At 31.1% G+C, this 15728-nt stretch overlaps 1 long non-coding RNA gene across 1 annotated transcript; it reads right to left on the bottom strand.

Annotated features, from left to right (window-relative positions):
* Positions 1-10836: 10836 nt before the first annotated feature.
* On the bottom strand, positions 10837-11174 carry LOC114370774. Its single transcript, XR_003657921.1, has 2 exons — positions 11074-11174; positions 10837-10966 (listed from the first exon to the last, which is right to left on the bottom strand). It is a non-coding gene; the product is annotated as an uncharacterized LOC114370774 (long non-coding RNA).
* Positions 11175-15728: the final 4554 nt, after the last annotated feature.

Here is a 15728-nt window from a genome sequence, read left to right as displayed (position 1 = left end):
TAATATCATGTACCCTTGAATAAGGCATGAATTTTCATTTTCAATAAAACAAATTTAGAAATAAATGATTTATCAATTTTTATAAAAAAAGTTAACATAAATAAATTTATCTTGGATTAAGTAAATTTATTGTAATGTTATAATAATAATAATAATAATAATAATAATAATAATAATAATAATAATAATAATAATAATAATAATAATAATAATAATAATAATAATAATAATAATAATAATAATAATAATAATAATAATAATAATAATAATAATAATAATAATAATAATAATAATAATAATAATAATAATAATAATAATAATAATAATAATAATAATAATAATAATAATAATAATAATAATAATAATAATAATAATAATAATAATAATAATAATAATAATAATAATAATAATAATAATAATAATAATAATAATAATAATAATAATAATAATAATAATAATAATAATAATAATAATAATAATAATAATAATAATAATAATAATAATAATAATAATAATAATAATAATAATAATAATAATAATAATAATAATAATAATAATAATAATAATAATAATAATAATAATAATAATAATAATAATAATAATAATAATAATAATAACGATAAAAATTCCTCTTAATAATTGGAACTTTATAAACTGAATATAGAAAATTTGATTTTAGTTTCAAATTTTTAATTAAATTCAGTGAAAAAACCTCATTAACTAAAAATGACAGGAACTTAAAATCTTTTGTAAAAACTTTACTAAATAGAGAAAGTTTTATTTTCTATGACTTTGACTTTGAAATTAAAATTATTTTTTCTGGATTTTAGTTTTAAATAAATTCCAAAAGTTATATTAATTATTCTGCAAAATATTGATCCTATAACTTATTAAACTGAATAGATCCATGTAATGTCTACAACTCTATCTCAATTTGTTTTAGGCAAATGCAATCTCCACTCCATTGTTTCTTAAGTACACTTGCTTTTCTTATTTTAATTTGATAATAACTTAAATGACCTTCTTTTTTAAATCTTATTTTTTTTCCTGCGTCGCACACTTCCATCTCTTACAATAATACACTCCTTCCAAGGCAACAAAACACTCCCTCTCTTTTATTAGAATTGCTCCTTTCTTCCACAACCTTTATGAACTCCGATCCAATATTTTATTATGATCTTTCTTGCCTTCTTGATCTCTTTGTCTAATATTAATGTTTCTCATCACAAGCTCTCAAACACACAGTGTGTTTGTGATCATTTATTTAATTTATGTATAACTAAAAGAAATAAAGTTGTAGAGGAAAAAAAATTAAATTCAATACAATTTTTTTTTGAAATGTGTTTAAGTTTTAATTTAAAAAAATAGTTTTGTGAATTCAAAGTCTAAATAATATTCTGGAAACTACTTTCCAGAACTTTATTATTATATTTTGGAAAGTACTTTGTAAAATTTTGTTTTAGATTTTGCATTCTATAAATTACTTTCTAGAACGGAAAAAAAATAAAACATCATTCAGGAAACTACTTTTCTGGATATAGCATTTGTCTTTCTTTTATTCTCATTTAACCCAACTCATCTAGTGATCCACGCCCAACTACTTATGTTGGATAAAACCTTCAAAAGCTCATCTTTTTCCTCTGAAAAATTTGGTGGAGGTGTTCATGTGGAAGGTCGTTAATTATGTTCCCTTGTTTCCCATTTCCTACGGCTACACTAGAAATCCAATCATAGCATATTTTAAAGATATGATTATCTCTAACCATACTACACAATAAATGTTGGTAACCTTTATTTGTTTTATTGCGTGGAAATTGTGTACTTGGGTTTGTGCATTTTATAAATGAAAACTACTATTTTCACTACCACATTTGCTAATGTACTACCAAGCACAGTTAAATGAGCATCCTACCTTTTTGAGTTTCCAACACCTCCAACTCTTCTCCCTTTCACTCATACTTCTCCATCACGACACCCCCACCATCCCCCTTCCTCTCTCACATTTTTTCTCTTCTCCTATCTTTCTGCATACAAAATTACAATGAAAACGTATTTGCATTTTGAATTTTATACCCACCCCATGTACTATAACAAGAATACATTTTTGTTGTATATTTTATACAACAGAAACATCGTGAGAGGGGTATTTTGGAAATAAAAAAAAGCTACCCACATGGGCAGTTTAAATAACACTAATGGTACTGCCAATATTAGTTCCCATTATGAATTCAAAGAAGACAGTCCAATGAAGCCCAACTTAGGCGGGCTAAAAGAACTAGGCAATTGTTTTATGCATCCAACATAAGATGGACAATTTCAACATTATGTAAAGTTCACATGGATTCACAATCTCACAAATTTTTTATAATTTTTTTTAAAAATATTTTACGCATTAATTTAAAATTAATGGCCCATGTAGAGTCGAACTCGTGATTTTTACATTATTAATACGACACTCTAAATAACTAAACTAATAGACTAATTATGTTATAAAATAATTAATGTCGTTATATATAACACTAAAATTTCTAATGTATATTTAATACACATATAAGTTTATACAATAAATTTTGTAACAATTAATTTTGTTCTAATATATTTAATGCACCAAAATTAATTGTCACAATTTTATTATATAAATTTATATGTGCATTAAATATACATTAGAAATTTTAGTGTTATATATAGCGATATTAATTATTTTATAACATAATTGGTATATTAGTTCAGTTGGTTAGAGCATCGTGTTAATAACCTCTTACAGGTTTGAATCCTACCAGAGTCATTAATTTGTAAAACATTTTTAAAAAAACTGTAATCTGTACGTACATATGGGATGACAATAATGACAATAAGTAAGTTTACATATTATGAATCCGTAAGTTTGTCAGGGGTAATTTTAGAAAAAATGAAAAAAGTATTGGGTGTATTAAGAAAACCTTTGGTGCACAAAGAAAAAGCCGAACAACTATTCTAAGAGAGGATGTTCAAAGTAACAAGATCTGGCCCAATTTTCCTAACTTTCATCTCTTTAGAAAGGGAAATTGCAATTGGGTAGTGCTTCATCCTCACAAGGGATCCTAGTTTATATTCAATGATGGGCGGGGTATGATGCATATGGAGCATGTGATTGAATTGGGAAACATCGGAAACAACATTGTCAATCAATGGAGGTTTGACAGTGAGAATGAAAGTGAAAGCAAAGAGGCAGAGTGGGATTTGGAAGAAAATGAGGAAAATTGGAAATGAAAAGAGAGAGAGAAGAAAAGGTTAACCTTCTTGACTTTGAGAATGTCATTGTTGTGTGTATAATCAAATGGATTGTGTTTGGTTGGTTTATGTTAGACAGAGACAAAAACTTCGATTGCTCCGATTTCAACTTCAGTGCACAGTGAAGAATTGGCAGAGTGCAATGCAGTAACAGTAAAATTCAAATATTCAGTTTTGCTTATGTTTAGGAAAGGTTGGTGGATGGAAACAGTCGAAAACAAAATGGATACAATAATATAGTGAAAGAAACAAAACTAAAATTATTTCTTCTTGCGCAAATGTTAATAAAATATTAGAAAAATTATTTTTAATTTGAATGCGTTTTGTATTTTTTATAGATTATATGCGTTTTGTGTTGATGCTATGTGTGGGATGTATATGATAAATATTTAATTTTATATAGTTAAATTTATATTTTAAATATATAAATTATATTTTAGATTTATAACTTATAATTTAAACTATGTTTTAAGATTATTTTTAAATATTGACAAATTTTTCAAATTTTTTATTGAAATTTAATTTAGACTACCCAAGTTTATTTGATTCCAGAAAACATTTCAAAAGAAAAAAAAAACTATTTCACTCAAACATAATTATTTATATTAGAAGATATATGTCGTTAAAAATAATAATTTAGAGATAAAGATAAAAAAGAATAGATTAAAGATAAAATGGTGACAGTTTACTTTAATAGAATGAATTGAGAATGTTTATTTGAAAGAGTGGGGAGAATGAACGGGTTCTAAGGTGAAGTATAGAATTTCGATGTCACCAGTGAAGAAGTTAAAATAACCGTTGGATTTATTACTTTAATACTGAGCGGCTAAGATTGTTCATTTGTTACCGTGGAAGGATGTCATTTTGAATTTACATTTTGACCCCAATATTAAAGTACATTTTGGGCAAATATGTGAATAAGTAAAGTGAGTTTATAAAGGGGAAAATGAGGGACACCTAGGCCAGCGACTCTCATCTCATGTCCATCCAATATGATGTAACATTCTAAAAATAATTTAATAATTATTTAAATAAATATTTTAATAAATAAAAATATAGATTAAATTGTTTTAATATATTAGATTGTTTATGTTTTTTAAAAAATGTTAGTACAATAATATATTAAGGAATAATAAGTAAAGATAATAAAAATAAGAGATTAAGGAATATTAGTTAAACAAATTTTAAATTACGTACAACACTTATATAAATGTAGACAATTTATTTTCCTAGAATCACACAAGTAAATAGTCTCTTTTGACATTAGTGGGTAGCACTCAAGGCTTGAAAAGAAAGAAGAAAATGGATAAATTTTGTTAAGACAAAGATAACGAAAACTCGAGCTACTTGCTTCAAGAGGTGACTAAAATAACATTTTTCCTAAACTTCCATGATATATTTTTTAAAAGAAAGTGTTTTGTATATTTGATATAAAGAATTTGGACCAACAAAATTTTGATTATTCTGGTAGACTTCTTTGAGAAACCATTAGGCATGATTTTCAATGATTGAATTTGCTTTCAATATGTTATGTTTTGCATTTGAATGGTTACATTTGTATTAGTTTATATTTGTGTGTAGATGTGAATAATGTATTGTTCATATCATAAATTGATAATTTTGAATTATATGATAAATACCTCCATTTGGGATGAGTATGAAATTATTATAGATATTTCCATCTGTGATGGGAAAAAAATTCTAAATACCTCCATCTATGATTCGGAAGGCAGTGGAACGTCATTGCATGGAATATGAACTCATTGACTATTTGAAGAATCTAAGATCCATTCTAGTTCCAAGAACCAAAGAATTGAGTCTAGTTATTATGAGAATCACTAAGTTGTGTTTGTTATATTTATTTGAATGTATTGAGGTGTTGCCATTTTTTTAATATTTTATTTATTCAGAATGTAATGAATTGTGATTATTTTAATATGATTTTTATTGGAGCATATATATACACATATAGTCTTACTTTAAATTCATTGCAGATACCATAACTGACTTTTCGGATTACCACGTCTGAGAACAACACTATTTACAAACACTTTAGGATTGTTTTATTAACTGAGATTACCATCTCACTAAAAGTGTTATTTTTAGAGCACAAGAAAAAAGCTGCTGTTATTGAGGAAGCTTGAAGACTTAGTTACCTTTATATACATTTTTTGGTTTGTTATTATTTAGAATAATATGCCTAATGTGGTTGATTATGTTATACCTTTAGCGTTAGTTACTTTTAGATGCTGTTGTTATTGAGGAGACTTGAAGACTTAGTTACCTTTAGATACATTTTTCGGTTTTAGTATTAAGAATAATATGTCTAATGTGGCTGATTATGTTATACTCCGGTTTTTTTAAGATGCTCATATTTGAGAATAATATTTTATTTATGTAAAGACTTGCTTATTTGACTTTATTTATTATACGTGAGGTATTTTTAGACTAATATAATTTTGAGATTTTATATTTTTTTAGGATGAGTTGTTATTTTAATGAAGGGCGTTACAACTGTTGTGGCTGTAGATTCAATATTTTATTGTTGTGAATCCAGAAATCGAGAAAGGCTCCATGGTCATCAACGAAGAATCCATGCATAGGATCACTCGTAACCACAATTCCTATCCCTCTCAACACATACGCAAGCCATACGGGGAAATCCATCTCAAGGCACAACCTAGCTCCACTCCTGGCAACTTAATTTCAATTATTAGGTATTTTTATTCGGCATGGTTTGTTTGTTTTGTTCTATGATTGTTTAGGTTTTTGACGATTCACGAGAGCAAATTGAATGAGAAGCAAATTTCAGTATTCATGGGGATGAAGAGGCTCTACCTTTAGGTGAAGAAAAAGAAGGATCGGGTAGCGTGAATGGAGGTGTTGTAGGTGGTGAAGGACATGTTCCCGCAGATTAGGACAAGAAAAATTTAGTGGTAAGACTTGAAACATTTTTGCATCATCAATAAGGATTATTTAGTTGTGTCATTGTTTTGATGATGCTTTTTTCTTGAAACTTGAATTATTTAGGTTCCACTATTTCTTTCTTTGATACCCCAATTATAACCTAACAGTGCCTTTCATACATTTTATTTTGTTTTCCTATTTTTAATTCAGAAGAAACTGCAAGTGAATACGAAGATGAAAATGAGATAAATGATGCAGCAGAGGAAGAAACAAATGATGATGACAATTCCTATTTTGATAATTGTAATATTAAGCAAATATGAGTGCTTAAATGGAATTGTTTCATTTGAAATAAGAAAATATGTATGTTGACTTTGATTTTCTTGTTGTTAGTCATTTCAATGCAGTATTGGGTGCATTCTTCTCATTTTTAACTAATCGGAGATGCTATGCAGGGTAATAGCCTCATTTTATATGACAATTGCTTTATGTCACTTGGTGAATGGTTATCGGTAGTACACTTGTGAGTAGTAGAGTGCACCTTTCACTACTAAAAAAAAAGCCTTCTACATCGGTTCTAACGACCTTTTTACATCGGTTATGACGCGTGGTTGTAAACCGGGGTCGTTGAATCACAACATCGGTTTTATGACCGTCTTTGAACGACGACATTTCTACATCGGTTGCTACACGACCGATGTAGAATGGGTAGGTTTCTACAGCGGTTCTCAGGCGAAAACTAATGTTGAATGGGTATGTTTCTACATTGGTTGGCTGATAACCGATGTAGAAAATGAAAGGTTATTACATCGGTTATAGTTCAACCGATGTAGAATGACTAGATATGTTAACGTGGCTACATCGGTTATCAATCAACCGATGTAGAAAATGAAAGCTTTCTACATCGTTTATCGTCCAACCGATGTAGTATTAGCAGATTTTCTACATCGTTTATCGCTAAACCGATGTAGAATGGGCACGAATGGAAAAGTTTCTACATCGGTCTTCAATCAACCGATGTAGAATTTGAAGAGTTTATACATCGTTTATCGCATAACCGATGTAGAATGAGGATATTTTCTACATCGTTTATAGTTGAACCGATGTAAAATATGGATTTTTTTTTTTTACTTTTTGGAAATTTATATATGTAATACAGTACAAATAGACAGTACTGAAATAGTTCATGACAGCAACAAACATATTCATCTTGCAAATGGCATTGTAGCAATAAGGTAAGCAAACCAAAATGAGGAACATTTATAAGATTGCTTTCTAAAACATCCCACAATTCCTTTAATACAGTTTGGAGAACCTAAAATAGTTCATGACCATAAATAAGTCTTAAATCCACCAAATGATGTCCTTTACCTTGACTGCAAGTCCTAATTACTTAAATTACACTCTCCCCCAGTGAATTGTAGGCACCAAATCAGCTCCATTTATAATAGAAGTAATAAAACTATCACCTGACTCTGCCAACTCCCATGTCATACAAGCAGCTGCAAGAGTAACAATATGTTAGGTTCAGAAGACTTGGTATAGAAAAAACATACATAAGTGGAAACGAGTAATATCACACCAATTCCAACAGGATGGTTTGTTTATTACCAAAGGGTAAAAACCTTGGTATCCTATTACTGTATGAAAATGGTTGCTTCATTTTGAAGAAACAGTCCATGGTGTAAACATGCATGTGAAAACATAGTTGTCAATCTTGGATGACCCCAAAAAACAATATAGTGGGAAAACAGATACAAGAATTGCCATTAATAGTAAAAAATGACATAGTCCAGAGTTCAGACACTATTTATCCAAGAAGTATAAGGGAACAATAAGGGAGAGAAACAAAGGTGATGGAAATTAATAGAAAAAACAAAATGGAATAATAAGAACATAATCATGCAATCAAATTTAGTGAGCTATGAGCCTGTGACCTGTGAAGTGCTGTACATGACAGCAACAAAAAAAGAAGAGAGAAATGGAAACACTGATGTGTGCATGAATCAGTCCTACGACAGACAAGGGCACAAAGAAAGAGTTTTGTTGAAACCCAACCAACAAACAGGCATTAGTGGGTCACCAGAAAACACAGGGCTTAACAAAGGAAAAACAATAGCGAATAGATGGTCAAACAAGTGGACAGATTGGAAGTGCAAATGTTTTCCTTTTAGTTTGATAAAGTTTCCATAATGGTCTTCAAATAAATAACTTGGCCAGATAAGAGTCTTCAATTGACCAAGTCTTCAATTGACCAACACTGCAATCTGATGGTTTTACTGGAGACTGGAAGCAAAAATGGAAACAGTAAACAAACATACCTTGAGTTAATTCAACAGAAGGTCTCCGTTCCTTTACCCACTGATAACTGTGTACAAGTCTCCATACTTTGGACTTCATCAAGTATGCAATCACGATAGCTAGAGACCTGCCATAGGATACATGTTATTCAGAGAAAATTATAACATTTTTATATTGCATTCCTCATTTGAAAGGCTGCAGTACAATAACCTATATCAATTCCCTTTTATTTTCTGAGGGTCATCACTAACTAATTCAAATGTAACCATCATGCTTATGATAGCATGTTGCAAGCTAGCAGCAATATCTTACCTACTCTTTCCTGACATGCAATGAACCAGAACACGCTCCTTATCCTTCTCACATTGCTCTGCAAAGGAAGCACACAACACTCCATTATCAAGGGTAAAAATGAAGAAATATTAGAGAAAATAGTATTGCCAATAGTAAAATAAAGAAACTATTGATTACTAGTTAGTTTTAATTAGCCAAATCAAATGTTATAACTCTATGCATGGAATAACAACATAGGAAGTGTTACTCATATATTGCATTAATGTTGTCAACATTTTAGGCTGATTATATTCTGAAAAACAAATATATGCAAACTAGAATCTAAAACTAAACTTAAACAGGGAATGTTATTATAAATAGCAGCCATTTAAACTAAACAATACAAGCCCACAAACATGTCTCCCCATCAACTATTAACAATACTGGAGGACAAAACATGGGGGCAGATTAACAGAGAGAAAAGATGGTTAGAGAATAGGTGAAAAACCACAAAAAATTACCAAGTTTATCACAATTTCAATAAGGCTTAGACCTTTTGAAAGACAATTTAGGATAGAACGACAATTCCCTCTAGGTACTAGTTATCAAATTGTGAATCAAAAGACCTATCTTGGAATCTTGAATCAAAACATCACAAAGCATAAGATTCATGATCAGCATCTAAAATAACCTAAAATATATTGTTAACAACAGAAATTTGAGAGGTAAGATATAATAAGTTAAGAATTTTTATAGAATTAAAATATTATTTATATATTTTTTACTGAATAAAATATTATTTCTATTTCTTAGTCTTTATGTCATAATATTTAGGATTCAACAAAAAAAAATGTCATAATATTTAGTGACGAATAAAAGGAAAGATGGAGTATTGACTGAAATAAAATGATCAATTGAAAAGGCCTATAGATTTGGTTGAGCCTTAAGTTTATCCCTAAAAAAACTAGCACAAATAAGTCTCTAGGCTGATTACGCCAGCCGATTATTATAAGTTTATAACCATTCAGTCAAAGTTTCTTAGCAATTTGAAAAACACTATGATGACCTTAATGACAACCCACTGCAATTCATATTGCATTGCCCAGCAGCGAACATCCTAGAGTTGAAGTTCAGAATCACAAGTCTATCTTTCTTAAATACTGCTAGTGCAAAATCTGATCTCATAGCGTGTGGTATTTTATGACGTATTGGAATTTTTTCCAATTAATGATTAAAAACTAATATATATTTTATTAAACATTATTATGAAAATATATTGATAACATGAAATACTATAGTAGTATTTTTTAATGAAACCTTTTTATCTTTGAATCTTTAGCAGTTAACAAAATCCTTTTATTTTTTTAAATACTTTAGTGATGCAAAAATTTACAGAACTTCTTGCTTAGCCCTGCTTATGGAATTTTTGTTTGAGAACCTCTAAAGTCTGACCAATTCTCTTGTGAATTAACACGATATGCATAAGTTTCGAAAATGACAACCTGTCTTTTTTCTTACTCCGTCTTTCAACTTGTGCTTCCTTTGTCAATTAAACTCGCATAGAACAAGTTAAAATCAATCTTTATGGAATTTTATTTTTGTAACTCTACAAAGAATGTAATAACTTGAAATCCGTGTGATAAGCGTGAAATAAAAAAATAGAGTGCCAATCATATTGAGTTCAGGGAAAGAGAGTAGTCTCTCACAAATTAAAATTTAAATCTTTTTGTTGAGAAATGTATTTACATTTAATCGGACATAACTACTTTGGAAGGAGAATATCTAACAAAAAAATAATACTAGTATAATGATTCCCTGTTATCTTTCCTACAGACGTTCACATCCCATAGATGTCAACCATTTTTTTGGTAAAAAAAAATATAGGTAAATATGTGTGTAGAGAAGTCTTACCTCTTAAGACAAAGGGTCATTGTCCACACGCCCTGCTTCTGCTACTTATGTGTTCCAAGCAATGGTCATGCCCATTAATGTACATATCCACATTATTTTCCTGCAAGTTTAATTTTATCACTAGGATTTTCTTATATAGTATACAATAAAATATATATTGGCCTAAATGAATGACCTCAAGAATTGGCAGGAGCTGTCTTATGAGCTCTTTGGTGTCACCGTGATGTCCTATGCTTCTTATAGGATGATGCCCCACAACAATCTTCCACTTGGCAGTAGAATCCTTTAATGCTATTTCTAGATCCTATGTTCCAAACCGAAAAAAAGAAGACAAGGTTGTCAAATCGTATTAAATTGCTTTTTTTTTATGTTAATTTGTTGTGATGGAATAATAATGATCAAGTGATTTACCTTCAAGAGCTTTGATAAATATTTTTCCCTTGGAAGCACTCCTCTCCAGTCATACTTGTGGTCCTTTGGCTTAAAAAAATACTGGTCCACAAAAGGTGTTGAATCAATGAAGAAAAACTCAACAATTTATGGGGAGTTTTAAGATTAGAAGGCTACTTAACTTACTATTCAGGATAAAACCTCTATTGAGATTCCGAGAAGTCACCTTACCAGTATCAACAATAAATGATCTTTGGCAGATCCATCTAGGATCAATTTTCCGAAGGATTGGATTCAATTGAGCTTCAACATCACCCCTGTAGTCATGGTTGCCCAACACTGCAACCAACATTTAATGGAGAGAAGAATGAAAGATTAGAGGAATACTTTTTCTCACATGTAAGCTTGTTACATCCATGGTTGGTGTGTCTGGACTCACCACTATACCATTTCTTTTGGAGGCTCTTGGCAGTGTAGATTTTTTAGAACGAAATTTCAAATGCAGGGTCATCTATACCAGTCAATCCATCATCGTAGAAATTGTCTCCAGTGGATATCACAAAGTCGATATTTAACTTTGCAGCAACCCTTCCCATCTGACATACACAAAGAGATGAGTGTCTAAAGAGCTCCAGCTTTTGCTTTAGCAATGAACATTTGTTTAACTAATTAGACACAAGCATCCTAAGCAAAAAAAAAAAAAAAAGCCTCAAACGAGCATAAAAGGATTAAAAATGATGCTAATGCTAAGTTCAGTATCATAATTAAAAAATTATTGTAAACTTGTGCTTAGTTAAGTAGACTACTAGACTAATACTGGAACACAAGTTCCCAATAAATAGAGGATGAAGACCTGAGTGGCAACTTGAGATTGGTTGTATGTTCCTTTCCTTCCCCAGTCTCCAATGACCATAAGGCTAAGTGAGCCATCAGCTTTGACAGGGTGCTCTAGGCGTTGGAGCAGACCTAATACTGATACAGACAGAAGACACAGGCTAACGAAACCCATCCATATTCCCAAACCTTCCATCTTTTGTTTCCAACTCTTCACTTGTAGCACAATTTAAATTTATATAAGAAAATAAAAAAAAACTCTCTAGTTGATGTGCAAAATGGATCTTAATAGCATATCCAATAGTACAAAATATAATAGAGTTGTTCAACTCAATCTTGGTGGACCCTATAATTCCACATGGTAATTAAAAAAAAACTCTCTAGTTGATGTGCAAAATGATCTTAATAGCAGATCATTTATTTGTATAAAGCATGAAGAATAGGCTGACGTTCCAATAGTTCCAATACTATGCGCAAGTATCATGTTTGATAGGTATTAATTAAAAATTTCAAATCCATGTTAAAGAAGCACCTAAGCAAATGAAATGATAAGTATAATGAACACAAAAGAACATACCAAGAAACTGAATTGCTTCATCAAATGGCAAAGTTTTGTCATCTGGGAGGCAGTGATAGGTAAACGAGTTCTTGTAGAGATTTTGACAAGAAGGGACGGTCTGCACAAACAGAAAATTCAAAGGTATTAACACTCAAACAACATTGGCCACTTAGAAACTAGAAGAGTATTTGTTAAGGAAACCCCTAACCCAAACCACACCACACCGCCTACAAATTACTCAATAAAAATCAGTATAAGAAAATAAAGACTCAAACATCATTGGCCACTTAGAAACTAGAAGAGTATTGTTAAGGAAACCCCTAACCTAAACCACACCACCTGCAATTACTCAATAAAAACTGAAACCTCAAACAACAACACATAATAACCCAAAAACAAAACCCCGAAACATTTAACCAACCACCATCCCCATAATTCCACAGTAAACATCAACACATGCATACATTCATAGATGATCATCGAAAAATTGAAATTGCAAAAGATGCCAGATTCAATCACAGATTGAAAAAGACAATAACTACCCTCTTACATTGAGGATACGAGAAATCCCCTGAGTCTTCAGAAGCTCCAAGCGTGATGCGTTGTCGTAGCTTCCTAGGTAAAGAAATTCCGGCAGAACAGCGGAAGGAAAAGCACTAACTTGTATCGAAGTTTTATCCAATCCAACCGGAATCCGGTGACCGCAAATCGAACACACCTTTTTCTGAGACACTACTCTGTGGTCCTATTCGTATAAACTTTTCAGCAAGTTTCATAGAAGAAGAATATAACCTCTCAGTGAGTACTAAGTACTTAAAATAAAAAGATAAAATGAATTAAACTTTTATCTAAGTTAAAATCAACTTATACACTACCACTGAGTATGAAAGCACAAATTCTCTCCTTTGATTACACCACATTGTATGCCTAACCAAAAACAAATTTGACCTCATAAATTTGAATTCACACAGTCCAGAATACAAAAGCATAGTGCTAATTCCTCTTTATGCATAAAAAAAAAAACATTGTTGCAAGCCCAGATAATAAAACAAGACACGGGGAAAGGAAAAGAAGCTACTTGCAGTATTTTACTTGTACCAAAAATGCCATTTCTACCACCAAATTGTTCAGGTATCCAAGAAGTAGGCTAGGCACCCCTCTTGCCACGGTTGAAGATCCAACGTCGATATCAATCTAATAATGCAAACATAATTTAAATGTTAGCTTATAAAACAAGGGAAATGAGCTGAAAATAATAAGGAAAATTTTGTGTGAATTAGTAATATCAAAATAAATTACACAAGCAAAACTGATACAACAAAATCACTAGTGAATTTGGCCATGTTACCTCTTGATAGTTCTTCCCACGGATATAAAGCATTTCTAGCGCTTGCCCCACTAAATATGCTTTCTTTCCAACACTTTGCATTAGGAAAACCATGATCCCTGAGGGAAACAAGTCCTGTGGCGATAAAAACCATTAGACACTCTTGATCCTGTATTTTTTGTTTTTTGTTTATTACATGTGACATTTTTTGTAGAAATGTACCTTACAAATATATGGTATGAGCTTAAATCTTGAGTTCCTATAAGCATCATCTCCATCCAGAAAGCTCTGCAATATGGGATGGTCTTCCAAAGGAGTTTTGACATTGTTGAGAAACAAAATTCTTTAAAAAAAAAAAAAAACCCAAAAGTGTTTTGACTTTGTTGCTTTGCTAATGCTCAACGTGTGGGGGAAGCCACAACCATGCCCAAAAACCAAATTATCAGAAATTTCTATCAACAAATGATGAAAATAACGTAGCATTTTTATTTGTAATTATAAACTTATAAAATTTGAATTTTAAAAAAAGGAGAGAGGTGATTATTGCAGCACCTGAGGAGCTTTTCCGATGATTTCTTGGACCAATATATGAGAAGGTTGCGGCGGATTGAACGACCCAAGCAGGAACATGTCAAACGCTGACCTGCATACAATTAGAGTTGCACAACAAAAAAACTGATCCTATATTGGGACCAATACAAAATGCAACCCAAAAGCAGTGCACACTAATAACGTAAACAAGTCACATAATCATGTAATGATGCCGAATTAAAAGTCATGACCAGACATAATGATGTGTCTTGTGCAATGAAAATTTTACGTTACAAAGGTGATTAATGTTCCTATGTCATCTAAATTTGTCTAATTTACATCCATTTTCCAACTTCTAGCAAATAGGCTGCCCATTTCTTGCGTATTGTCATCATGGTGTCAGTGTCTAATGTTGTTCCATCTGAAAAATACTACCAAGGGGAAGAAAATAAAATTTAGTAAGTACATCAACCATTTAAGTACGATTTCATACTACACAAATTGATTTGTTAGTCTAATAGAGGACATACGTTGTGGAGTTCATTTTTCAAACCGGCACTAACGATGCACCACATCCAATGCATCACATAATATCCACACTCATATGGTCCTTGTTGTACATGGCTCTACATGCAATATAAGCGCTCAATAAATGTTGGATCATTCCAATTGAAACATCAGACTTATTTCAAATTTAAAAAAAAAACAGGGATTACAACATACCTTAGCCTCAATCCATTGAGGTGGAGGTGGAGGTGCATTGTCCTTGCCTTGGAGATTACTGCATATTTTCTTCATTGCACTAAATTTGACAATAACAAAAGCCGAAGTTAACATGTAATGTTTTGAGTAGTAAACTACAAGTAATGACCAATGCTAAATTGAATAAGGTTGCGAAGTACTTGTTCACTGCAAACTTAATGTGAACATCAGGCTTTCTTCATACAGAACAGAACCATACTATAATGTTCTCTTGTGGACACAACACAAGAAGTTGCCAATGTGCGCTGCAGTCAACAACATGAAATTCACCATCAAACTGATGCAAACACATTGATAACAACCACATGAATAGACTTACTGATTGAAGTAAGGGCCTAAGTAGATTTCTTGATGTGACTCCTTGACCCAGGTTTCTATGTACTTTTGACATTCTTCACGCGTGTCCTTTGTGCAGCGTATAGACTGGGGCTCAAGGAAATCGTACACTGGAGAAAAACCAATGCTTGTACTCCAATCATTCATAAACCTGTTTTAAACACAATCAACAATATTCTTAGACAAATATGGAGTGGGCAATAAGATATGACAACCAATCAAATAATATGATTTACTTACATCATCCACAGCTGCAGTACAAATATGTTTAAACATTTGTCACCTAAAATTATTTTAGTCACATCTGCATGTGTGATGAAAAAACCA

This window comes from Glycine soja, chromosome 10 (genome assembly GCF_004193775.1).
Source record: "Glycine soja cultivar W05 chromosome 10, ASM419377v2, whole genome shotgun sequence".
Lineage (NCBI taxonomy): Eukaryota > Viridiplantae > Streptophyta > Magnoliopsida > Fabales > Fabaceae > Glycine > Glycine soja.
This window is presented reverse-complemented; position numbering and strand designations above follow the sequence as displayed.